Source organism: Meles meles, unplaced genomic scaffold (assembly GCF_922984935.1).
Source record: "Meles meles unplaced genomic scaffold, mMelMel3.1 paternal haplotype, whole genome shotgun sequence".
Lineage (NCBI taxonomy): Eukaryota > Metazoa > Chordata > Mammalia > Carnivora > Mustelidae > Meles > Meles meles.
The window spans coordinates 899,340-925,640 of NW_025721601.1; the positions used below are offsets into that span (position 1 = coordinate 899,340).

Below are 26,301 nucleotides of genomic sequence, written 5' to 3' on the forward strand. Positions count from 1 at the left end.
CTAGCCTGGATAGACCTCCATGGCATCATGAGGCTATTCTTCCACTCGTTGGCCATCATGGACACAAACTCCAATGTGAGCGACCATCTGACACATGCCCTGACTCAGGTGCTGGAGATCTCGAGTCAGATGCTGCACTTTGGAAAAGCCATGAGCTTGACATTGAATGGAAATGGCACTGGTGCGTTCAGAATTTCGTCCTCACCCTCCTGGTGCGCCAGCCCTCCAGACTTTTCATTGGGGAGATGCAACGCAGTCTTCTGCTAGCCCTCCAGAAAGAAGGAGGGCCCTAGGGTATCCAGATTCCCCACGTGAGGATCAACCTGCACCGACCGCAACAGCACCCCAATGTCTTAGGCTGCCCTGTGAACTAATACTCTATCTGACAAGCCTGAGCCCCAAACTCCCATCAGCCCCACAGGTAGTGGGCCCCATATCCTGCAGTTGGGATATGCTAAGGCCAGAGACTGCCATCTCTATGTAATCTGGGTATTCGGGTGTCTGTGCCCAGACCATATCTCAAATCCTGGCCTATCGGGGAACCTTAAGCATCAAAGAGCACTCCTCCTTCCCCACTACGGGAAAAGATTGCTGTGGGGATAGGAGTCAAACCCTCCGAGTTGCAGCCAGCTGCATGGCCCATGAGACCACGCCTACAAAGGAGCTCCTCCTTGGGCACAACCAGGCATTGTGACCAGCAGCCTGAGCCTGCTTTCAAACAAGCCCTCTCGCTAGCTGGACCAGGGGCCCGCATATCGTGCCTGACATGCCCCTAGGCCCAAATTCTCACCCTCGGTCGGGTTCTCGTGCCTGGACCCAGAAGCTGACTCTGGAATCCCTGCTATGGCGGGACCCCTGAGACTAAAACAGCTCTCTTCCCTTCATCCCGAAAGACACCAAAACCTTGGGAGCCATGCAAAATCCCCACAGAGACAGAATCTTCAATGTACACACAAGGCCACTGCTACATTCCATTCCCAACCGAGACACACATCCCAGACAAAAAAGCCTGCACTCCTGCCTCCACATCACCCAAATTTAAGACCCTGATGCACTGACCTCACAGTCTGCAGATCGGGCTGCCATCACCTCACCCCTCACCCTAAACCGAGTTTGTGTTTCCAGACTTCTGTCCCCAAAGCCCTGGCCGAAAGGCCCTCCAAGTTGGGGCCTCTGGAGCCACAGCACAGGCCTCTGCCCGCCCTCTCGAAGGAAACACTGCCCGTAACAGTTGCACAAACCCTCCAGATTGGGAGATAACTTCAAGGCCCCTGAGCCCACCCAATTTCCTTGGCTGCTCTGGACAGTAATGCGGAGTCGGACACATGCAAGACACCTACCTCCAGGCACACACCCAGATCAATGGCTCTGAGTCAGACATGGAAACTGACATGCCACTAGGGCCTCAAAGGAACCCTACCTAAGGTTTCAGGCGTCTGTCCCCAGAGGCGGACATGATCCAACACTTGGTCCCTGAGCCATAAAAAAGAACACCTCCTGTCCACAGAGGGCAACCTGGCTCTTGGGAGCTGCGTCCAATCCTCAGGGAAGGAGAATCCTGCATGGTGCCTGAGGCCCCACCACATTCTAAGTCTCCCTGGACACAAGCCAGCATTGTGTCCCATCCTCATGAGACTCCCTGTCAACTCAGTCCCCTGGGCACCTGCCACAGAGCCAGCAGATCGAAACTGCCTTGTTCATGGGATGAAAAGATAAGCTGAGATAAGATTTCCAGACATCTGTGTGGTGAGCATTGCCACCAGGGATTTCCATATGGCGGACACTGGAAATAACCAGGTATTGTGACCATCAGTCTGAGCCTTTTCAAACAAGCCCCCACGCTAGCAGGAACAGGAGCCCGCATATCGTGCCTGCCATGGCCCTAGGCCCAAATCCTCACCCTGGGTCTGTTTCTCCAGGATCCTGGACCCAGAAGCCAACTCTGAAATCCCTGCTATGGTGGGAGCTCTTGGACGGAAATCAGCTCTCTTCCCTTCATCCAGAAAGACACCAAAACCTTGGGAGCCATGCAAAATCCCCACAGCGGTAGAACCTAACATGGACTCATGAGGCCACCCGTCCAATGGGTGGCGAACTGAGACACACAACCCAGAGAGAGAAGCCTGCCCTCCTGCCTCCCCATTGAACTAATTTCAGATCCCGAGGCACTGCCCTCATGGTCTGCAAATCGGGCCTATAATCACCTCACCCAAAACCCTAACCCAATTTTGTGTTTGCAGACTTTTCTCCCCAAAGCCCTGGCCGAAGATCCTCCATGATGGGGCCTCTGGAGCCACAGCTAAGGACTCTGCCTGCCCTCAAGAAGGAAACTCTGCCCAACACAGTTGCACAAACCCTCTAGATTGGGAGACACCTGCAAGGGCCCTGAACACACCCTTTTCGTTGGCCAATCTGGACAGAAATGCACATTCTGACACATGCCAGACACCAACCTCAAGGCAGACACCCAGGTCAATGGCCCTGAGTCAGAAGATGGAACCTGACATACCCCTAGGACATCTACGGAACCCTAGCTGAGGTTTGCCAGCATCTGTCCCCAGAGGCAGGTTCTGGAGTACCTACATATGGTCAACACTTGGTCCCTGAGCCACAAAACAGAACACCTCCTGTCCCCAGAAGACAATCTGGCTCTTGGGAGCTGCATCCAACCATCAGGGGAGGAGAATCCTGCATGGCGCCTGAGCCCCCGCCACATTCCAATGTCTCCCTGGACACAAGCCAGCATTGTAACTCATCAGCATGAGGCTACTGGTCAGCTCAGTCCCCTGGGCACTTCGCCCCAGAGCCACCAAATTGAAACTTCCTTGTGCATGGACTGCAAGGTTAAGCAGAGCTGGGTTTTCAAGGCATCCATGCAGAGAGCTCTGCTACCAAGTCATTCTGTACGGGGCACCAGGCGCCAAAAAAACAGAATCTCCATGTCCCACAGAAGGAAACTTCCTGATGCGAGCAGCTCACAAGCCCAAGCCTGGGATAACTTCCATGGCCTCTTGAGGCCACCCTTCCATTCATCTAGCATCATGCACACAAACTCCAGTGTGAGCGACCATCTGACACTTGCCCTGACTCAGATGCTGGAGATCTCGAGTCAGACCCTGCTCATTGGAACTGCCATGAGCTCGGCCAGGAACTAAACTGGCGCTCGTGCGTTCAGACTTCCATCCTCTCCCTCCTGCGCAAAAATCCCTCCAGATTTGGAGTTCTGGAGCCACAATGCACCCTTCTGCCTGCCCTGCAGAAAGAAGAAGGGCCCTATTGGTCTTCCTCGTATCCCCACCTTAGGATGAAACTGCGCAGCCCTAGACTGCACCTCAATATCCTAGGCCACCCTGTGATCTAATGCTGTTTCTGACACAGACTGAGCCCTGACCTCCCGTCACCCACTGAGGTAAGAGGCCCCATAAACTGTGGGTGGGACTGGCCATGGCCCGAGGCTGTCATCTACCCACCCTGGATATTCAGGCATCTGTGCCCAGACTTTAGCTCAAATCCCAGCCTATGCGGGATCCTCAAGCACAAGAGTACTCCTCCTTCACCATGCAGGAAAAGCTTGCTGTGGGTTGGGGGTCAAAACCACAGAGTAGGAGCCAGTTGCATGGCCCATGAGACCACGCCTACCCAGGTTGGCCACCCTGGGCACAAACAGGCATTGTCACCCTCAGTCTGAGCCCATTTTCAAATAAGCCCTTCTCAAGCTGTACCAGGAGCCCGCATATCGGGCCTGCTATGCCTCTGGGCTCATCCTCACTCTCGGTCAGGTTCTCCAGGTGCACGGAACCAGGAGCCATTTCTTGAATCCCTGATATGGCGGGACCTCTGATACGAATAACAGCGCTCTTCCCTTCACCCTAAAGACTCCAAATACTTGGGACCCGGGCAGAATCCCCACAGAGGCAGAATCTCCCAAGGCCCCATGAGGCCACCCCTATATTCCGTGGCCAACTGATACTCAAAACCCAGACAGAAAGGGTTGCGATCCCGCCTCCCCATCACCCTAGTTTCAGATCCCGAGGCACTGCACTTATGTTCGTCAATTCGGGCTTGCCATCATCTCGCCCCTAACCCAATCCCGAGTTTGTGTTTGCAGACACTTGTACCCATAGCCCGGGCCGACAGGCACTCCAGGATGGGGCCTCTGGAACCACAGCGCAGGACTCTGCCTGCCCTCCCAAAGGAAACTCTGCCCGACACAGTTGCACAAACCCTCCATATTGGGGGACACCTGTAAGGCCCCTGAGCCCACGCCAATTTCATTGGCCACTCTGGAGAAAAATGAGCATTCGGACACATGCCAAACACCTACCTCCAGGCAGACAACCAGGTCAATGGCCCTGAGTAAGAAGATGGATCGTGACATGCCCCTAGGAACTCAACGGAACACTGGCTGAGGTTTGCCGGCATTTGTCCCCAGAAGCAGGTTCTGGAGTACCAACATATGGTCAACACTTCTTCCCTGAGCCACAAAACAGTAAGCCTCCTGACGCAGAAGGCAACATGGCTTTTGGGAGCTGTGTCCAACTCTCAGGGTAGGAGAATCCTGCATTGCGCATGAGCCCCTGGAACATGATCAGGTCTCACAGGACACAAGCGAGCACTGTGACCCATCAGCATGAGGCTCCCTGTCAACTCAGCCCCCTGGGCACTTTGCTAAAGTGCCAGAGTGACCAGATCAAAACTGCCTTGTGCCTCGGATTCAAGGGTAAGCTGAACTGCACTTTCCAGGCATCCATGCGGAGAGCTCAGGTAGCAAGAATTTCCATATGGGGATCCAGGAACCATTAAAAAACACACCCCCTATCACGCAGATGGAAAGCTTGCTCTTCAGAGAAGCTCACAAACCCAAGCCTAGGATAATTTCCATGGCCTAATGAGGCCACCCATCCATTCATCGGCCACGATGGACACAGACTCCAGTGTGAGCAACCATCTGACACTCACCCTGTCGCAGGTGCTGGAGATCTTGAGTCAGACGCTGCTCATTGGAACTGCCATGCATTTGGCACTGAACTAAACTGGCCCATGTGCTTCAAGATTTCCGTCCTCACCATCGTGGACCACAAGCCCTCCAAATTGGGAATTATGGAGCCACAATGCAGACTTCTGTCTGCCCTGCGGAAAGAAGTAGGTTCCTAGGGATCTTCCCAGAATCCCAATGTGGAAAACAACCTGCACGACCTGCGATGGTACCCCAATATCCTAGGCCGCAATGTGCACTAATGCTCTGCCTGACACAGCATGAGACACACGTCCCATCAGCCCCCCAGGTAGCAGGCCCCATATCCTGCAGGTGGGACGTACCAAGGCCAGAGAGTGTCATCTCTACCCAACCTGGGTATTCAGGCGTCTGTGCTGACAATAGCTCAAATCTCGCCTATGGAAGAACCTCAAGCATCAAAGAGCACTCCTCCTCCCCACGATGGGAAAAGCTTACTGTGGGGATGGGGGTCTTAACCCGCAGAGTGGGAGCCAGCTGCATGGCCCATGAGACCACGCCAACCCAGGAGGGCTGCTCTGGCCACAAACAGGCATTGTGACCCTCAGCCTGAGACCACATTCAAGCCAGCCCCCTCACTAGCTGGACTAGGTACCCACATATTGGGCCTGACATGACTCTACACCCAAATTCTCACACTAGGTCGGGTCCTTTCGGTGTCCGCACCCAGAAGCCGACTCTGGAATCCTTGCTATGGTGGGACCCCTGAGACAGAAAGCAGCACTCTTCCCTTCCCCCTGAAAGACACCAAACCCTTGGGAGCCAGGCAGAATGCTCACAGAGACAGAATCTCCCATGGCCCCATGAGGCTATCGCTCCATCCCATGAGCAACCGAAACACACAACCCAGAGAGAAAAGTCTGCACTCCCGCCTCAGCATCGCCCTCATTACAAATCCCGCGGCACTGCCCTCATGATCCCTAGATCAGGCCTGCCATCACCTGGCCCAGAAAAGTATCCCGAGTTTGTGCTTGAAGACATTTGTCCCCAAAGCCCTGGCCACAGGCCCTCCAGGATGGGGCCTCTGGAGGCACAGCGCAGGATTGTGAATGTCCACCCAAGGAAACTCTGCCCGTCACATTCGCACAAACCCTCCAGATTGGGAGACACCTGCAATGCCCCTGAGCCCATCCCAAATTCGTTGGCCGCCTTGGAAAAAAGGCGCATTCAGACACACGCCAGACACCTACTTCCAGGCAGACGTCCAGGGCAATAGTCCTGAGTCAGAAGATGGAAACTGACATACCCCTAGGACCTCAACAGAACCCTAGCTTAGCTTTGCAGGCATCTGCCTCCAGAGGCAAACTCTGGGAATACCTACATATGGTCCAATACTTGATCCCTGAGCCACAAACCAGAACACCTCCTGTCACCATAAGGCAACCTGGCTCTTGGGAGCTGCGTCCAACCTCCTCAGTGGAGGAGAATCCTGCATGGCGCCTGAGCCCCTGCCACATTCTAAGGTCTTCTTGGACAACAGCCAGCATTGTGACGCATCAGAATGAGGCTCTCTGTCACCTCAGCCCCCTGGGCACTTTGCCACAGAGCCACCAGATCAAACGGCCTTGTCCTGGCCTGGAAGATTAAGCGGAGCTGGGCTTTCCAGGCATCCATGTGGTGACTTCTGCTATGACGTCTTTCCCTATGGGGGACCTTGGTGCCATCAAAATGGATTCCTTCTGTCCCGCAGAAGGAAAGCTTGCTGTTTGGAGCAGCTCACAAACCCCAGCCTGGGAAGACCTCCAAGGCCTCATGAGGACACCCCTCCATTCGTCAGCCATCATGGACACAAACTCCAGCATGGGCGACCATCTGACTCGTGTCCTGACTCAGGTGCTGGAGATCTCAAGTCTGACGTTGCACATTGCAAATGCCAGGTGTTTGGCACTGAACGGAATGGGCACTTGTGCGTTCAGAATTCTGACTCACACTCCTGGCCCACCAGCCCTCCAGATTGTTCATTCGAAAGCCCCAACGCAGTCTTCTGCCTGCCCCCAGGCAGAAGAAGCGCCCATGGGTGTGCCCAGAATCCCCACGTGAAGATCAGCCTGCATGGACCTTGATGGCACCCCAATGTCCTAGGCCGCCATGTGCACTAATGCTCTGTCTGACATGGCCTGAACCCTGACCTCCGATCAGCCACTGGGTATGCAGCCCCATATCCTGCAGGTGGGATGTGCCAAGCCAGAGTCTTTCATCTCTACCCAACCTGGGTATTCAGGCGTCTGTGCACAGACCATAGCTCAAATCCCGGCCTATGGGGGAACCTCAAGCATCAAAGAGCACTCCTCCTTCTTCACAACCGGAAAAGCTAGCTGTGGGGATGGGGGTCTAACCCTCAGAGTGGGAGCCTGCTGCATGGCCCATGAGACAACGCCCACCTAGGAGGGCTGCCCTGGCCACAAACAGGTTTTGTGAACCTCAGCCTGAGCCCGCTTTCAAACCAGACCCCTCCCTAGCTGGATCATGAGCCCGCATATTGGGCCTGACATGCCCCTAGGCTCAAATCCTCAACGTCGGTTTGGTTCTTTAGGCGCCTGGACAGAAGCTGACTCTGGAATCCCTGCTATGGCGGGACCCCTGAGAAAAAAATGGGACTTTGGATAGAGGCCAGACACCTACCTGCAGGCAGACACCCAGGTCAATTGCCTTGAGTCAGAAGATGGAACCTGACATACACCTAGGACCTCAATGGAACCCTAGGTTAGGTTTGCAGACATCTGTCCCCAGAGGCAAACTCTGGAATACCTACATATGGCCCAACACTTTATCCCTGAGCCACAAAACAGAACACTTCCTTTCCCCAGAATGCAACCTGTCTCTTGGGAGCTGAGTCCAACCTTCAGGGGAGGAGAATCCTGCATGGCGCCTGAACCACCGCCACATTCTAAGGTCTCCATGGACGCAAGCGAGCATGGTGACTGATCAGCACGAGGCTCCCTGTGAACACAGCACCCAGGACACTTGACCCAGAGCCACCAGATCGAAACAGCCTTGTTCCTGGGATGATAGTATAAGCTGAGCTGGGCTTTCCAGACATCTATGCAGTGAGCTCTGCTACCATGTCTTTCCATTTGTGGGACCATGGAGCCATCAATATGAAATCCCCGTCCTGCAGAAGAAAAGCTTCCCGTTCGGAGCAGCTCATAAGTCCCAGCCTGGGAAGACCCCCATGGCCACATGAGGCCACCCCTCCACTCATTGGGCATCATGAACAAAACTCCAGCATGACCAGACATCTGACACTCTCCCTGACTCAGGTGCTGAGGATCTCCAATCAGATTCTGCACATTGTAACTGCCATGTGCTCGGCGATGAACTGAACAGGTGCTTGTGCATTCAGACTTTCATCTTCACCCTTCTAGCCCACCAGCCCTCCAGATTGGGAATTCTGGAGCCACAAAACGAAGCCTTCTGACTGCCCTCTGGAAAGATGAAGGGTCCTATGAGTCTGCCCAGAAACCCCAGGTGAGGATCAACCTGCACAGCCCTAGACGGAACCAGGCCACACTGTGCACTAATGCTCTGTTTGACACAGCCTGAACTCCGACCTCCAGTCAGACCCACAGGTAGCGGACACCATCTCCTGTAAGTGGGATGGGCCATGTGCCCAGGCTGTCATTTCAACCCAACCTGTGTATTCTGGCATTGTACCCAGATGATAACTCATATCCCGACCTATGGGGGAACCTCCAGCCCAAAAGAACACGCCTCCTTCCCCACGGCCAGAAAAGCTTGCTGTGGGGATGGAGATCAAACATTCAGAGTGGGAGCCAGGTGCAGGACAAATGATACCACATCCACGCAGAAGCTCCACACTGGGCACAAACAGGCATTGTGACCATTAAGAGAAGCCTGCTTTCAATACAAGCCCCCTCGCTGCTGCACCAGGAGCCCACATATCAGGCCTGCCATGCCCCTTGGCCCAAATCCTAACCCTCGGTCTGTTTCTCCAAGTGCCCGGGACCAGAAACTGACTCTTGAATCCCTGCTATTGTGGGACCCCTGAGACAGAAAACAGCTCTCTTCCCTTCATCCAGAAAGACAACAAAGCCTTGGAAGCTGTGCCAAATCCCCCCAGAGGCAGAATCTCCCATGGACCCATGAGGCCATCCCTCCATTCCGTGGCCAACTGAGACACACAACCCAGACATAAAAGCCTGCACTCCCACCTCACTGTCGCCCTAATTTCCGATCCCGGGGTACTGCCCTCACAGTCTGCAGATCGGCCCGACATCACCTCGCCCTCACCATAACCCAAATTTGTGTTTGCAGACTATTGTCCCCAAAGCCCTGGCCGACAGGCTCTCCACGATGGGGCCTCAGGAGCCACGACACAGGACTCTGCCTGCCCTCCAGAAGGAAATTCTGCCTGGCGCATTTACACTAACCCTCCAGATTGGGAGACTCCTGCAAGGACCCTGAGTCCACCCAATTTCGTTGGCCACTCTTTACAGAAATGTACAGTATGACATATGCCAGATGCCTACCTCCAGACATACACCCAGGTCAATGGCCCTGAGTCAGAAGATTTAAACTGACATGCCCCTAGGACCACAATGGATAACTAACTGTGATTTGCAGGCATCTGTTCCCAGAAGCAGGTTCTGGAATACTACATACGGTCCAACGCTTTGTCCCCGAGTCACAAAAAAGAACACCTCCTGTCCCTAGAAGGCCACCTGGCTCCTGGGAGCTGCGTTCTGCCCTCATGGGAGGAGAATCCTGCATGGCGCCTGAGCCCCTGCCACATTCTAAGGTCTCCCTGGACACAAGCCAGCATTTTGACCCATCAGCATGAAGCTCCCAGTCAAATCAGCACCCGGGCACTTGCCCCAGAGCCACCAGATCGAAACTGTCTTGTGCCTGGACTGAAAGGATAAGCTGAGCTTGGCTTTCCAGAAATCTATGAGGTGAGCTCTGCACCATGTCTTTCCATATGGGGTATCCTGGAGCCATTAAAACGGACTCCCCCTGTCCCACAGAAGAAAGCTTGCTGTTTGGAGCAGTTCAAAAGCCCAGACTGGGAAAACCTCCATAGCTTCCTGAGGCCATCCCTCCATTCATCTGGCATCATGGACACAAACTCCAGCGTGAGCAATGATCCGACACTCGCCCTGACTCAGGTGCTGCAGATCTCGAGTCAGACGCTGTACATTGGAACTGCCATGTGCTCGGCACTGAACTGAACCGGCCCTTCTGCGTTCAGACTTCCATCCTCACCCGTCTGGCCCGAAAGCCCACCAGATTGGGAATTGTGGAGCCATAACGCATCCTACTGCCTGCCTTTCAGAAAGAAGGAGGGCCCTACGGGTCTGTCAAGAGTCATCATGTGAGGAACAACCTGCACGGTCCTAGTCAGAACCACAACATCCAGGCCGCACTCTGCACTAATACTCTGTGTGACACAGCCTGAGACCCGACCTGCAGTCATCCCCCAGGTAGCGTGCGCCATCACCTGCAGGTGGGACGGGCCATGGCCCCAGGCTGTCATCTATACCCAACCTCTGCGTTCAGGCATCTGTGCCCTGACCACAGCTCAAGTCACAGCCTATTGGGGAACCTCAATCAGAAAAGATCACTCCTCCTTCCCCATGGCCAGAAATGTTTGCTGTGGAGATTGGGGTTAAACCCTCAGAGTGGCAGCCAGCTATATGGCCCTCGAGACCACGCCCATACAGGAGGTCTGCCATGGGCAAAAAAACAGGCATTGTGACCATCAGCCTGAGCCTGCTTACAGAGAAACCCCCTTGATAGCCTGACCAGGAGCCCGCATATCTGTCCTGCCATGGCGCTAGGCCCAAATCCTCACCCTCGGTCAGCTTCTTCAGGTACCTGGACCCCTGGAATCCCTGCTATGGCGGGACCCCTGCGAAGGAAAACAGCTTTCTTCCCTTCATTCAGAAAGACACCAAAACCTTGGGACCCATGCCAAATCCCCACTGAGGCAGAATCTCCCATGGACCAATGAGGCCACCCATCCATCCTATGCAAACCGAGACACACAACCCAGACATAAAAGCCTGTGCTCCTGCTCCCCATCACCCTAATTTCAGATAACGAGGCACTGCCCTCATGGTCTGCATATCGGGCCTGCCATCACGTTGCCCCACACCCTATCCGGAGTATGTGTTTGCATACTGTTGTCCCTAAAGCCCTGGCTGACAGGCTGTCCAGGATAGGACCTCTGGAGCCACAGCAGAGGACTCTGCCCGCCCTCCTGAAGGAAACTCTGCCCGTCACATTTGCACAAACCTTCCAGATTCGGAGACAGTTGCAAGGCCCCTGAGCCCACCCAATTTCTATGGCCGCTCTGGACATAGAAGCACAGTCTGACACAAACGAGACACCTACCTCCAGGCAGACACCCAGGTCAATGACCCTGAGTCAGAAGATGGAAAGTGACATGTCCCTAGGACCTCAACGGATCCCTAGGTGAAGTTTGCAGTCATCTGTCCCCAGAGGAAAGTTTTGGAGTGTAAGGCTCCTTAATTAATGTTACTAGACTACACAAAGCGAAAATCAAGCAAAGCTTTATTTCATACCAAGCATCAAAAACAAACAAACAAACAAACAAACAAAAAAAAAAAACAGTTCAGGCCATTTCTTATGACTAGCAATGATGAGGACAACACCGCTCCCGATCACAAAGAAGCGTGGATGTCGAGGACCACAACCCTGACGACACAGACTCTGCTCCCCATGACACCAGACTGACAAGGCCGCTACCCAGTCGAGGCCGCTGTGGACGAGGCTGCTCTGGACGGGTCCACTCCAGATGAGGCTTCACCCCAGAAGAGGCCGCTCTAGATGAGGCTACATGCTGGACAATGTCCGTACCTGAAGATAAAGGCCGCTCCAGACCAGGCCACTCTCCGACGAGGCCGCATGCTGATGAAGTGGCTTCCTGGAATGACACCGCTCTGGCGAGGCTGTGCCTCGGGGAAGCAAGGCTAGTCTTGGCAGGGCCACGGTGATTAGGGTCGCGGCCTGCCCTGCTGCTCAGGGAGGCGAGGCTGCTCCTGGTGGCGCTGCTGCTCGGGGTGGGGCAGCTCCCAGCAATGCCGCTCCCGATGCTCCCAATGATCCTGAAGCTCTGAAGCTCTGAAGCTCCTGCCGACCCGACACTATCAATCCTACGACTACCCTAACGGCTCTCAATGGCTACTCTAATGGCTACTCTAACTTCTCCTACTACTCTAGCGGCTATTCTAACTCTTGCTACTTCTCTAAAGGCTATTCTAACTCCTCCTAATTCTCTAACCATTATTCTAACTTCTCCTACTTCTATAATGGCTATTCTAACTCCTCTTACTTCTCGCCAACCCCAGGCTCACAGACTAACCTTTAGAGAGGTGGTGGAGCCTGGCCCACACACAGGTAGCCAATGAGATTTCAACTCACTACAGTTAATATATGCACACCCCATTGATTGGATACAGCTATCTGGCCTTGCCCGCCCCTATATCCGGGGTTTACAAGTAAGTTCCTCTGGCTAACCAAGCCCCTACATTCCCCACTTTTCTTTGGAAATTAGTCAAATCCTTGACTTTTCAGCAAGTTCTGTGTTCCTGTATTGTAGGGGGGTTATATTGAGCATGTAAGACTAAATTTTTTATCGCTCCAGTTTTCTTTGGTACAAATGACATTAGAGAGTTTATAATACAGGGGCCAAAAAGTAACAGTAGTGCACAGTCAGCTGAGTTAAGCAAACAACGTTTTGTATAACCTTTTCCATTTTTTTCCTGATTCCGTTCATCTAATTTCCCACCTATACTTTACATGAACAGGTAAAAAGAGGAGCAACAATAAACTCACAGTTTTTTTAGTTTTAGCTTTAGTCTATGGTCAGCGGGTTCTGTCAACTGAAGCTTCCATCTCTGCGGGGCGTCCTCATGCTTGGCTTGTTTGACGTCACCTGCATGAATCCAGGCCCTAATGTTCTCTACTTTTACATTAAATGGTCCCTTCCAGCGAGGCTACAAGTTTCCCCTTTGGTAGCAATGTATCCAAACCATGTCCACAGGTTGGTAAGGATGTGGTTCCACCTCCGTCTCCATCCCAATATGGGCAGTCCGGATCCCTGAGTGGGTTTTATTTAAGACAGACTGTAATACCTGCAGTGACTGGAGTACAGATTGGTCAGTCATTTCTGCTAGGGCAACGTCTTGTAGTCAAGGAAGGGGGGAGTCTCCAAACATTAATTCCAATGGGGTCACCTTTCTTAAATAGGGTGTACTTCGTGCTCTGAGGAGGGTGACAGGAAGGAGATCCACCCATCCACCGCCAGTCTCCAGAATTAGTTTTGTTAAGGTCTCTTTAAGAGTCTGGGTCATTCTCTCTACTTGCAGGGAACTCTGGGGCCGGTAGGCACAATGTAGTTTCCAGTTAGTGCTCATGTCCTTGGCCAATGCCTGTGACATTGAAATTGAAAATGCAGGGCCATTGTCTGACCTGTTCACAAGAGGCAGCCCAAACCTAGGAATTATTTCTTCTAGTAGCTTTTTGGCTACCACTCCTACCGTCTCATGTTTGGTGGGAAAAGCCTCTACCCAGTCTGAAAACATATCTACAAAAACTAACATGTACTTGTGCCCATATTTTCCAGGTTTCATTTCTGTAAAATCTATTTCCCAACAAATTCCTGGTTCCTTACCTCTTTGCCTCTTCCCTCTTTCCATTTTAGCTCTTCCCACATTAACTGCCTGGCAGTGAGCACATCTATCAACTACATCCTGAACCATACGCCCTAATTTAGAAACCTGGAATTACTTGCCTATAAGCTCCTTGAGTTTGCCTATCTCCAAATGAGTACCCTGATGTATCTGATCTACTAACTTTTTGACTAGTCTTTGAGGAAGAATTATCTTTCCTCCTTCAGTTTTAGCCCAGTCCCCTTCCTAATCCAATTTAACCAATTTCTGTAAATACTTTAACTGTTCTTCTGAATTGTTCAGTTTTTTGTCATCCAAGTAAAACTTCAAAGCTTCAGGTTACCAAGAAATCTCAAAGCTGCTTTAACAATTACCATTAAAACCCTGAGACAGACAATTAACCATCAGTTCAGTCATCTCTTTGCTAACAGATTTCATGTTCCACCTGGGCCCATTCTACTTCAGATGCCATGCTTTCCCACCAGCAAGGGGGAGGGGCTAGGCAGTCTACATGGGACCAGAGAAGGCAAGGAATTCCTCGAAACAAAGGGAGTTTTGGAAGCTGCTTGGGAATATTCTTTCAAGTCTGTGACCCAAGTTAGAATAAACTCTGTTGGCTCTAGTTATTGCCCTTAACACAGGAAATGAGTGAGGAAGAAGCCCCACATCTATTATGAGGAACAGAGAGATTAAAGTCAGAGTCCCCTTACTCTCTGCCTGTCCCATCCCCCAAACACAACAAACAACACAGCAGACAAAAAAAAGACAAGAAAAGACAACTGCAGGCCTAGCGGTCCTGCCACTGGTGGGGATTTTCTAAGGGGAATCAAACCCCATGACCGCCTTGGGGTACTCGTAGCCCCAATAACCACCTCGGGGGATTTGAACCCCCGATGACCACCTATGGGGACCCAAACCCCCTGTCTGCCTAGGGGGACTCAAACCCCCTGCTGACGGCATAGGGGGTCTCCAACCCGCTGGTGACCATCTAGAGGGACTCAAACCCCCTGACCATCTAGGGGGACTTGAATCCTGCCGACAGCCAAGGGGGACTTTAACCCCATGTCGATTTACCAACAGAGGAATGGGGCATCCCTGCATCCATTCCAGGCCTGCGGAACATAGCTGCTTCCAGCTTCTTCCTGGTAGACCATAGCCTGTAGCTCCAACCAGACAGATGAACAAGATCCCAACACCTCCGGAGGCTTTCCCCATAAATTATGATGCTGGCTCAGTTCTCATTGTTTGTTCCCGGGCGAGGCCCAAATGTTAGGGTCCGTGATCAAAGGAAGAAGATTGATACAAAGCAAAAATCAAGCAAAGCTTTGTTTCACGCCAAACAACGAAAATCAACCTGACCGGTCGGGGCCATTACTTATGTAGAAGTGAAAAAGATGAGGACACTGCTCTCGATGACAAAGAGGCGTGGATGACGAGGACGACAACCCTGATGACACAGACTCTGCTCCCCATGACGCCACTCCGACAAGGCCGCTCTCCAAACAAGGCTGCTCTGGAAGAGGATACATGCTGGATGAACGCCCCAACTGATGATGAAGAGGTCGCTCCGGACCAGGCCACACTCCGATGAGGACGCACACCAATGAGGCCGCTCACTGGAATGATGCCACTCTGGCGAGGCCCCAGCTCTGTGCAGCGAGGCAGGTGGTGTCGAGGCTGGTCGCGGGTGGCGCTGTTGCTCGGGAAGGTGAGGCTGCTCGTGGCGGTTCCGCTTCCAGCAATTCTGCTCCTAATGCTCCCAATGATCCTGAAGCTCTGACCCTCCCGACGACCCCAAAGCTACCACTCCTACAACTATCCTAACAGCTCCCAATGGCTATTCTAACTCCTTCTACTACTCTAAAGGCTATTCTAACTCCTTCTACTTCTCTAATGGCTATTCTAACTTCTCCTACTTCTATAAAGTCTATTCTAACTCCTCCTAATTCTCCAACTGATATTCTAACTCCTCCTATTCTCTAACAGCTATTCTAACTCCTCCTACTTATTCCTCCCACCCCTTAGCCTTACAGACTAACCTTTATAGAGGTGGTTGAGCCCAGACCACACACAGGTGGCCAATGAGATTTCAACTCACATTTAATACATGCACGCCCCACTGATTGGATAAGGCAATCTGGCCAGGCCCGCCCCAATATCCGGAGTTTACAAGTAAGTTCCTCTGCCTAACCAGGCACCTACATTAGTACCTACATATTTTCCAATGCTAGGTCCCTGGTCCAAAAACCGAACACCTCCTGTCCCCAGAAGGCAACCTGGCTCTTGGGAGCTGCGTCCAACCATCAGGGGAGGAGAATCCTGCATGTCGCCTGAGCACTCACCTCATTCTAAGGTCTCCCAGTACACAAGCCCACATGATGTCCCATCAGCATGAGGCTCCCTGTCAACTCAGTCCCCTGGGCACTTGCTCAAGAGCCATCAGATTGAAACTGCCTTGCTCCTGGGCTGAGAGGAAATGCTGAGCTGGGCTTTCCGGACATCTATGTGGTGAGCTCTGCTACCATGTGTCTCCATAGGGGGGACCAGGGAGCCATCAAAACAGACACCCCATGTTCCGCAGAAGAAAAGCTTGCTGTTCAGAGCAGCTCACAAGCCCCAGCCTGGGAAAACCTCCATGGCCTCATGAGGCCACCCTTCCATTCATCTAGCATCATGCAAACAAACTCCAGCGTGACCATCTGACACTCACCCTGACTAAGGTGCTGGAGATCTCGATTCAGATGCTGCCCATTGGAACTACCATGTGTTCTGCACTGAACAGAAATGGCGCTTGTGTGGCAGACTTCCGTCCTCATCCTCCTGGCCAACAAGGCCTCCAGATGGAAATTCTAGAGACACAACGCTGCCTTCTCACTGCCCACCAAAAAGAAGAAGGGTCCTATGGGTCTGCCCAGAATCCCCATGTGAGAATCAACCTGCATGTCTCTAGACGGAACCCCAATGACCAGGCCGACTGTGCACTAATGTTCTGTGTGACACAGCCTGAGCCCCGACTTCTAGTCAGCCCCCCAGGTAGTGGGTGCCATCTCCTGCAATTGGGACCAGTCATGGCCCTAGGCTTTCATGTCTACCCAACCTGGGTGTTCAGGCATCTGTGCCCAGACCATATCTCAAATCCCAGCCTATGGGAGAACCTCAAGCACAAAGGAGCACTCTTCCTTCCCCACGGATGGACAAGCTTGCTCTGCATTTGGGGGTCACACCCTCAGAGTGGGAGCCAGCTTCATGGTCCGTGAGAACACAGGCCCACCCAGGAGGTCCACTCTGGGCACAAACAGGCATTGTGACCATCATCCTGAGACTGCTTTCAAACAAGCCCCCTTGCTACCTGTACCAGGATCCTGCATTTTGGGCCTGCCATGCCCATAGGCCCAAATTTTCACCCTCGGTTGGGTTCTCCAGGCACCTGGACAAAGAAGCCGATTCTGGAATCCCTGCTATGGCGGCACCCCTGAGACGGAAAACAGCTCTCTTCCCTTCATCCAAATACACACCAAAACCTTGGGAGCCATACAAAATCCCCACAATCTCAGAATCTCCCATGGACCATGAGGCCATCACTCCATTCCGTGGCCAACTGAGACACACAGCCCATACAGAAGAGCCTGCGCTCACGCCTCCCTGTCGAACTAATTATAGATTTCGAGGAACTGCCCTCACGGTCTGCAGATCAGGCCTGCCATCACCCCGCCCCTCATCCTAAACCGAGTTTGCGTTTGCAGACTTTTGTCACCAAAGCCCTGGCCACAGGCCCTCCAGGATGGGGCCTCTTGAGCAACAGCACAGGACTCTCCTGCCCCCTGAAGGATATTGTACTCGTCACAGTTGCACAAACCCTCCAGATTGGGAGACAACTGCAAGGCCCCTGAGCCCACCCCAATTCTGTAGGCTGCTCTGAAAAAAGGGGGATTCTGACACATGCCAGAAACCTACCACCAGGCAGACACCCTGGTCAATGACCCAGGGTCCGAAGGTGGAAACTTACATGCTCTTAGGACTTCAACGGAACCCTAGCTTAGGTTTGGAGGCATCTGTCCCCAGAGGCAAGTTCTGAAATACTTCGTATATTCCAACGGTTGGTCCCGGTCCACATAACAGAATACCTCCTGTCCCCAGAAGGCAACATGGCTCTTGGGAGCTGGGTCCAACCCTCGGGGGGGGGGGGATCCTGTATGACACCTGAGTCTCTGACACATTCTAAGGACTCACTGGACACAAGCCAGCATGGTGACCCATCAGCATGAGGCACCCTATCAACTCAGGCCCCAGGGTTCATCGCGCCAGAGCCACCAGATCGAAATTGCCTTGTTCCTGGGATGCAATGTTAAGCTGAGCTGGGCTTCCCAGGCATCTATGTGTTGAGCTCTGCTACCAAGTCTTTCCATATCAGGGAGTCAGGAGCCATCAGAACGGACTCCTCCTATCCCGGAGAAGGAAAGGTTGCTGTTCAGAGCAGTTCACAAGCCCCAGCCTGGGAAAACCTCCATGGCCTCATGAGTCCACCCCTCACTTCATTGGGCATCATGGACACAACCTTCAGTGTGAGCGACCATCTGACATTCACCCCGACTCAGGTGCTAGAGATCTCGAGTCAGACACTGCACATTGGAACTGCCATGTGCTCAGCACTGTAGTGAACTGGTGCTTGGGTGTTCAGACTTCCGTCCTCAACCTCTTGGGCTGCAAGCCCTCCAAACTGGAAATTCTGGAGCCACAACGCAGCGTTCTGCCTGCCCTCCTGAAAGAAGAAGGGCCCTATGGGTCTGCCCAGAATCCCCATGTGAAGATCAACTTGCACGGCCCTACACGGAACACAAATATCCAGGATGCACTGTGCACAAATGCTCTCTCTGACACAGCTTGAGCTCCGACCTCCAGTCAGCCCCCCAGGTAGTGGGTGCCATCTCCTGCAGGTGGGAACGGCCATGTCCAGATGCTGTCATGTCTACCCAAACTGAGCGTTCAGGCATCTGTGACCCAACCATAGCTCAAATCCCAGTCTATGGGGAACCTCAAACACAATATAGCACTCCTCTTTCCCATGGCCAGAAAAGCTAACTGTGGGGAAGGGGGTCAAATCCTCAGAGTGGGAGCCAGCAGCATGGCCCTTGTGACCACGCCTACCCAGGAGCTCCGCCTTGGACATAACCAGGTATTGTGACCATCAGCCTGAGCCGGCTTTCAAACAAGCCCCCTCTATAGCTGGAGCAGGAGCCCGCATATCATGCCTGCCATGCCCGTGGGCCCAAAATCGCACCCTTCATCGGGTTCTCCAGGTGCCCGGACACAGAAGACATCTCTGCAATCCCTGCTATGGCAGGAACCCTGAGACAGAAAACAGCTCTCGTCCCTTCATCCAGAAAGACATCAAAACCTTGGGAGCCATGCAAAATCCCCACAGAGGCATAATCTCCCATGGACCCATGAGGCCAGCCCTCCATTCCATGGCCAACCCGGACAAACAACCCAGACAGAAAACCTGCACTCCCGCCTCCACGTTGCCCTAATTTCAGATATGGAGGCACTGCCATCAAAGTCTGAAGATTGGGCCAGCCATCACCTCGCCCCTCACCCTAAATCGAGTTGGTGTTTGTAGACTTTTTACCCCAAATCCCTGGCCGTCAGGCCCTCCAGGATGGGGCCTCTGGAGTCACATCATAGGACTCTGCCTTCCCTCACGAAGGAAACACTGCCACTTACAGTTACACAAACCCTCCAGCTTGGGAGACACCCTCAAGACCCCTGAGCCCACCCTATTTCAGTGGCTGCTCTGGATAGAAATGAGCAGTCTAACACATGCAAGACACCTACATCCAGGCAGACAGACACCCAGCTCAATGGCCCTGAGTCAGAAGATGGAAACTGACATGCCTCTAGGACCACAACCGGACCCTAGCTGAGGTTTGCAGGCATCTGCCCCCAAAGACAGGTTCTGGAATACCTACATATGGTCCAAAGCTTGGTCCCTGACCAAAAACAGAGCACATTCTAAGGTATTCTTGGACACAAGACAGCACTGTGTCCCATCAGCATGAGGCTCCCTGTCAATTCAGGCCCCTGGGCACTTGCCCCCGAGACAACAGATCGAAACTGCCTTGTTCCAGGGCTAAAAGTATAAGCTGAGCTGGGCTTTCCAGACATCTATGCGGTGAGCTCTGCTACCATGTCTTTCCATACGGGGGACCCTGGCGCCATCAAAACAGTCTCCCCCTGTCCCACAGAAGGAAAGTTGCTGTTTGGAGAAGCTCACAATTCCCAGCCTGGGAAAACCTCCATGGCCTCATGAGTTCACTCCTCCATTCATCGGGCATCATGGACACAAATCCAGCTTGAGCGACCATCCAACTCTCGCCTGACCCAAGTGCTGGAGATCTCGTGACAGATGCTATACATTGGAACTGCCATGAGCTCGGCACTGAACTGAACCATAGCTTGTGCGCTCAGACTTCCGTCCACACCCATCTGTCCTGCAAGCACTCCAGATTGGGAACCAGCCACATCGCAGCTTTCTCCCCACTCTCGAGAAAGAAGAAGGCTCCTATGGGTCTGCCCAGTATCCCCATGTGAGGATCAACCTGCAGGGCCCTAGACAGAACCTCAATATCCAGGCCGCACTGTGCACTAATCCTCTGTGTGACACAGCCTTAGCACCGACCTCCAGTCAGCCCCCCAGGTAGCAGGTGAAATCACTTGCAGGTGGGACTGGCCATGGTCCGAGGCTGTCATCTCTACCTAACCTGGGTGTTCTTTCAACTGTGTCCAGACCATATCTCAAATAACTGACAAAGGGGGCACCTCAAGCACAAAAGAGCACTGCTCCTTCGCCATCGAAGGAAAAGCTTGCTATGGGTATGGGGGTCAAACCCCCAGAGTGGGCGTCATCTGCATGGCCCATGAGACCTTGCCCACGCAGGAGGTCTGCCCTGGGCACAAACAGGCATTGTCACCATAAGCCTGAGCCTAGTTTCAACAAGCTGTCTCGCTATCTGGACCAGGACACCCCATTACCGTCTTGCAATGCCCCTAGAACCAAATCCTCATCCTCGGTCGGGTTCTACAGGCGCCCAGACCCAGAAGCAGGCTCTGGAATCCCTGCTATGGCGGGTCCCCTGAGGCAGAAAACAGCTCTCTTCCATTCATCTAAAAAGACACCAAAACCTTGTGAGCCCTGTAAAATCCCCACAGAGGCAGAATCTCACATGGACCCATGAATCCACACCTCCATTCCATGGCCAGCCAAGACAACAACCCAGACAGAAAAGCCTGTGTGCTCCCACCTCCCTGTCGTCCTAATTTCAGATCCCGGGGCTCTGACCTCATGGTCTGCAGATCTGACCTTCCATCACCTCGCCCGTCCACCTAACCTGAGTTTGAATTTGCAGAATTTTGTACTCAATGCCCTAGCCATCAGGACCTCCAAGATGGGGCCTCTGGAGCCACAGCGCAGGACTCTGCGTGCCCTCCCAATGAAAACTCTGCCCGTCACAGTTGCACAAACCCTCCAGATTGGGAGACACCTGCAAGGCTGAGCCGCCACCACATCTAAGGTCTCCCTGGACAAGCTAGCATTGTGACCCATCTGCATGAGGATACCTGTCAACTCAGCCCCCTGGGCACTTGCCCCAGAGACACCAGATCAAAACTAATTTGTTCTTGGGCTGAAAGGATAAGCTGAGCTGTGCTTTCCAGACATCTATACAGTGAGCTCTGCTAACATGTCTTTCCATATGGAGAACTCTGGTGACATCAAAATGGACTCCCCTGTGCCGCAGAAGGAAAGCTTGCTGTATGGAACAGCTCACAAACCCCAGCCTGGGAAAACCTCCATGGCCTCATGAGGCCACCCCTCCATTCATCGGACATAATGGACACAAACTCCATCATGAGCGAACATCCGACACTTGCCCTGACTCAGGTGCTGAAGATATCGACTCAAACGCTGCACATTGTAACTTCCATGTGGTTTGCACTGAACTGAGCCAGCGCTTGTGTGTTCAGATTTCCGTCCTCACTCCCCTGGCCCCCAAGCCCTCCAGACTGGGAACTCTGGATCCACAAGGCAGCCTTCTGCTTGACCTCAAGAAAGAAGGGCCCTATTGGTCTGCCCTGAATCCCCATGTTTGGATCAAGCTACATGGCCCAAGATGGAACCCCAATATCCAGGCTGCACTGTAGCCTAATGCTCTATCCAACACAGCCTGATCCCGACCTCCAGTCAGGACAGAGGTAGCGGGCACCATCTCTTGCAGGTGGGACTGGCCATGGCCCATGGCTGTCATCTCTACATAACCTGGGTGTTCAGGCATCTGTGCCCAGACCATAGCTCCAAACCCGGCCTATGGGGGAACCTCAAGCGCAAATACCACTCCTCCTTCCTCACAGCTGGAAAAGCTTGCTGTGGGGATGGGGGTCAATTCCTCAGAATGGGAGACAGCTGCATGGCCTGGTCGATCAATTTCAGATCCTGAGGCATTGCCCTCACGGTCTACAGATCAGGTCTGCCATTACCTCAGGGCCCCTCACCCTAACCCGAGTTTGTCTTTGCCGACTTTTTTCCCCAAAGCCCTGGCCAACAGGCCCTCCAGGATGGGGCCTCTGGAGCCACAGCCCAGGACTCTGGCTACCCTCCCAAAGGAAACTCTGCCTGTCACAGTTGCACAAACCCTCCAGATTAGGAGACACCTGCAAGGCCCGTGAGGCCCCCCAATTTCATTGTTTGCTCTGGACAGAAATGCGCAGTCTGACACATACCAGACACCTACCTCCAGGCAGACACCCAAGTCAATGGACCTGAGTCAGAAGATTTAAACTGACATGCACCTAGGACCCCAACGGATCCCTAGCTGAGATTTGCATGCAACTGTCCCCAGAGGCGGGTTCTGGAATACCTACATATGGTCCAACGCTTGGTCTCTGAGCCACAAAACTTAACACATTCTAAGGTCTCCCTTTACAAAAGCCAGCATTGTGACCCATCAGCATGAGGCTCTCTTTCAAGTCAGCCCCCTGGGCACTTACCCCAGAGCCACCAGATCGAAACTCCCTTGTTCCTGGCTGAAAGGATAAGCTGAGTTGGGCTTTCCAGATATCTATGTGGTGAGCTCTGCGACCATGTCTTTCCATATGGGGGACCGTGCGCATAACAAGACATTGTGACCATCAGCCTGAGCCTGCGTTCCAACAGGTCCCCAGGCTAGCTGGACCAGGAGGCCGAATATCATGCCTTCCATAACCCTAGGCCCAAAATCTAACCCTTGGTCGGGGTCTCCAGGTGCCCAGACCCAGAAGCCGACTCTGGAATCCCTGCTATGGCGGGACCCCTGAGACGAAAACAGCTCTCTTCCCTTCATCCAGAAAGAGACACCAAAACATTGGGAGCCATGCAAACTGCCCACAGAAGAAGAATCAACCATGGACCCATGATGCCACCCCTCTATTCTGTGGCCAACCAAGAAACACAACCCAGACAGAAAAGCCTGTGCTCCCACCTCCCCATCGCATATTTCTGATCCCGATGCACTGCCCTCACAGTCTGCAGAGCGGGCCTGCCATCACGTAGCCTCTAACCTTATCCCGAGTTTGGGTTTGCAAACATTTGTCCCCAAAGCCCTGGCCCACAGGCCATCCATTATGGTGCATCTGGAGCCACAGGGAAGGACTCTTCCTGTCCTCACGAAGGAAACTCTGCCTGTCACAGTAGTACAAACCCTTCAGACTGGCAGACATCTGCAAGGCCCCTGAGCCCACCCAATTTACTTGGCCACTCTGGAAAGAACTGCTCATTCGGACACAGGCCAGACACTTACCTCCAGGCAGACACCCAGGTCAATGGCCCTGAGTCACAAGATGGAAACTGACATGCTCCTAGGACAACAACAGAACCCTAGTTGAGGTTTGCAGGCATCTGTCCCCAGAGGCAGGTTCTGGAATACTGGCATATGGTCCAACTCTTGGTCTCTGAGCCAAAAAAAAAAAAACAATACCGTCTGTCCTCAGAAGGCGTCCTGGCTCTTGGGAGCTGCGTCCAACCCTCAGGGGAGGAGAATCCTACGTGGCACCTGAGCCCCGACACATTCTAAGGTATCCCTGAACAAAAACCAGCATTGTGAACCATCAGCAGGAGCCTCCCTTTCAACCTTCCCCCTGGGCGCTTGCCCCAGGACCACCAGATCGAAACAGCCTTGTTCCTTGCATGAAAGGATAAGCTGAGCTGGGCTATCCAGACATCTATGCAGTGAGCTGTGCTACCATATCTTTCCATATGGGGGACCCTGCCACCATCAAAACGGCTCCCCCTGTCCTGCAGAAAGAAAGCTTACTGTTCGGAGCAACTCACAAGTCCCAGCCTGGGAAAACCTCCATGGCCTCATGAGGCCACCCCTCCATTCATCGGACATCATGGACACAAACACCAGTGTGAACAACCATCAGACACTAGCTCTGACTCAGGTGCTGGAAATCTCGAGTCAGATGCTGCACCTTGGGGCCATGTGTTCGGCACTGAACTGAACCTGTGCTTGTGCATTCAGACATCCATCCTCACACTCATGGGCTGCAACGCCTCCATATAGTACATTCTGGAGCCACAACGCAGTCTTCTGCCGACCCTCCAGAAAGAGGAAGGGCCCTAGGGGACTGCCCAGAATTTCCACTTGAGGATCAACCTGCACAGACCATGATTTCACCCCAATATCCTAGGCCACCCTGTGCACTAATGCTCTGTCTGACACAGCCTGAGCCCCTACCTTCCATCAGCCCTCCTGGTAGTGGGCCCCATATCCTGCAGGTGGGACCTGCCATGGCCAGAGACTGTCATCTCTAACCAACCTGTGTATTCAGGCATCTGTACCCAGACCATAGCTCAAATCCCGGCCCATAAGGGGGACTTCAAGCATAAAACATCACTCCTCTTTCCCCACAATGGAAAAAAGCTTGCTGTGGGGATGGGGCTCTAACCCACAGAGTGGGAAAAAGCTACATGTCCCATGAGTTCATGCCCACCCAGGAGGGCTGCCCTGGCCACAAACAGACATTGTGACCCTCAGCAAGAGCACGCTTTCAAGCCATCCCCCTCGCCAGCTGGAACAGCAGCCAGCATATTGGGCCTGACATACCCCTAGGCCCAAATCCTCACGCTCATTCGGGTTCTCAAGGCACCTGGACCCAGAAGCCGACTCTGGAATCCCTTCAATGGCGGGACCCCTGAGAAGGAAAAGAACACTCTTCCCTTCCCCACGAAAGACACCAAAACCTTGGGAGATGGGTAGAATCCTCAAAGAGGCAGAATCTCCCATGGCCCCATTAGCCTACTGCTACATTTCATGCCCAACCGAGACACAACCCGGACAGAAAAGCCAGAGCTCCTGCCTCCTCCTTGCCCTAATTTCAGATCCGGTGGCAATGCCCTCATGGTGTGCAGGTCAGGCCTGCCATCACCTCGCCCCTGACAGAATCCCAAGCTTGTGTTTGCAGATTTTGTCCCCAACACACTTGCCGACAGACCCTCCAGGAAGGGGGCCTCTGGAGCCACAGAACAGGTCTCTGCCTGCCCAACTGAAGGAAATCCATCACAGTTGCACAAACCTCCAGATTGGGAGACTCCTACAATGCCCCTGAGCCCACCCCAAATTCATTGCACGCCTTGGAAAAAAGGCGCATATGGACACAGGCCAAAAACCTACCTCCAGGCAGATACCCCAGTCATTGGCCCTTAGTCAGATGATGGAAGCTGACAAACACCTAGGACCTCAATGGAATCCTAGCTTAGGTTAGTAGGCATCATCCTCCAGAGGAAAACTCTGGAATACGTACATATGATCGAACACTTGAACCCTAAGCCACAAAACAGAACACCTCCTGTCCTCAGAAGGTAACCTGGCTCCTGGGAGCTGCATCCAACCATCAGGGGAGGAGAATCTTGCATGGTGCCTGGGCACGCACCACATCCTAAGGTCTCACTGGACTCAAGCCAGCATTGTGACCCATCAGCAGGAGGCTCCCTGTCACCTCAGCCCCCTGGTCACCTTGCCCCAGAGCCACCAGATCAAAACCGCCTTGTTTCTGGGATGGAACTGTAAGCAGAGCTGGGCTTTCCAGACATCCATGAGGTGACTTCTGCTACAATGTCTTTCCATACACCAGATCCCGGTGCCATCCAAACGGACTCCCCCTGTCCCGCAGAAAGAAAGCTTGCTGATCGGATCAGCCAACAAGCCCCAAAGTGGGATGACATCCAAAGACTCATGAAGCCACTCCTCCATTCGTTGGCCATCATGGACACAAACACCAGCGTGAGCGTCCATCTGACATGTGCCCTGCTCAGGCACTGGAGATCTCGAGTCAGATGCTGCACAATGGAAATGCCATGTGCTCGGCACTGAAATGAACCAGCGCTTCTGCATTCAGAATTCTGTCCTTACCCTCCTGGGCCACAAGACCTCCAGAGAGTTCTTTCAGAAGCCCCAAAGCAGTCTTCTGCCTGCCCTGCAGAAAGAATAACATGCCTAAAGGTCTGCCCAGAATCCCCTCATGAGGATCAACCTGCACGGACCTCGAAGGCACCCCAATATCCTAGTCTGCCCTGTCTACTAATGCTCAGTCTCACACAGCATG

The 26,301-nt window shown here is 53.2% G+C and overlaps 1 long non-coding RNA gene across 1 annotated transcript; it reads right to left on the minus strand.

Moving 5' to 3' along the window:
• Positions 1–12,134: 12,134 nt before the first annotated feature.
• Positions 12,135–15,728, minus strand: LOC123936546. The gene is made up of 3 exons (XR_006817359.1): positions 15,687–15,728; positions 14,613–14,618; positions 12,135–12,243 (listed from the first exon to the last, which is right to left on the minus strand). It is a non-coding gene; the product is annotated as an uncharacterized LOC123936546 (long non-coding RNA).
• Between the last annotated feature and the right edge of the window lie 10,573 nt (positions 15,729–26,301).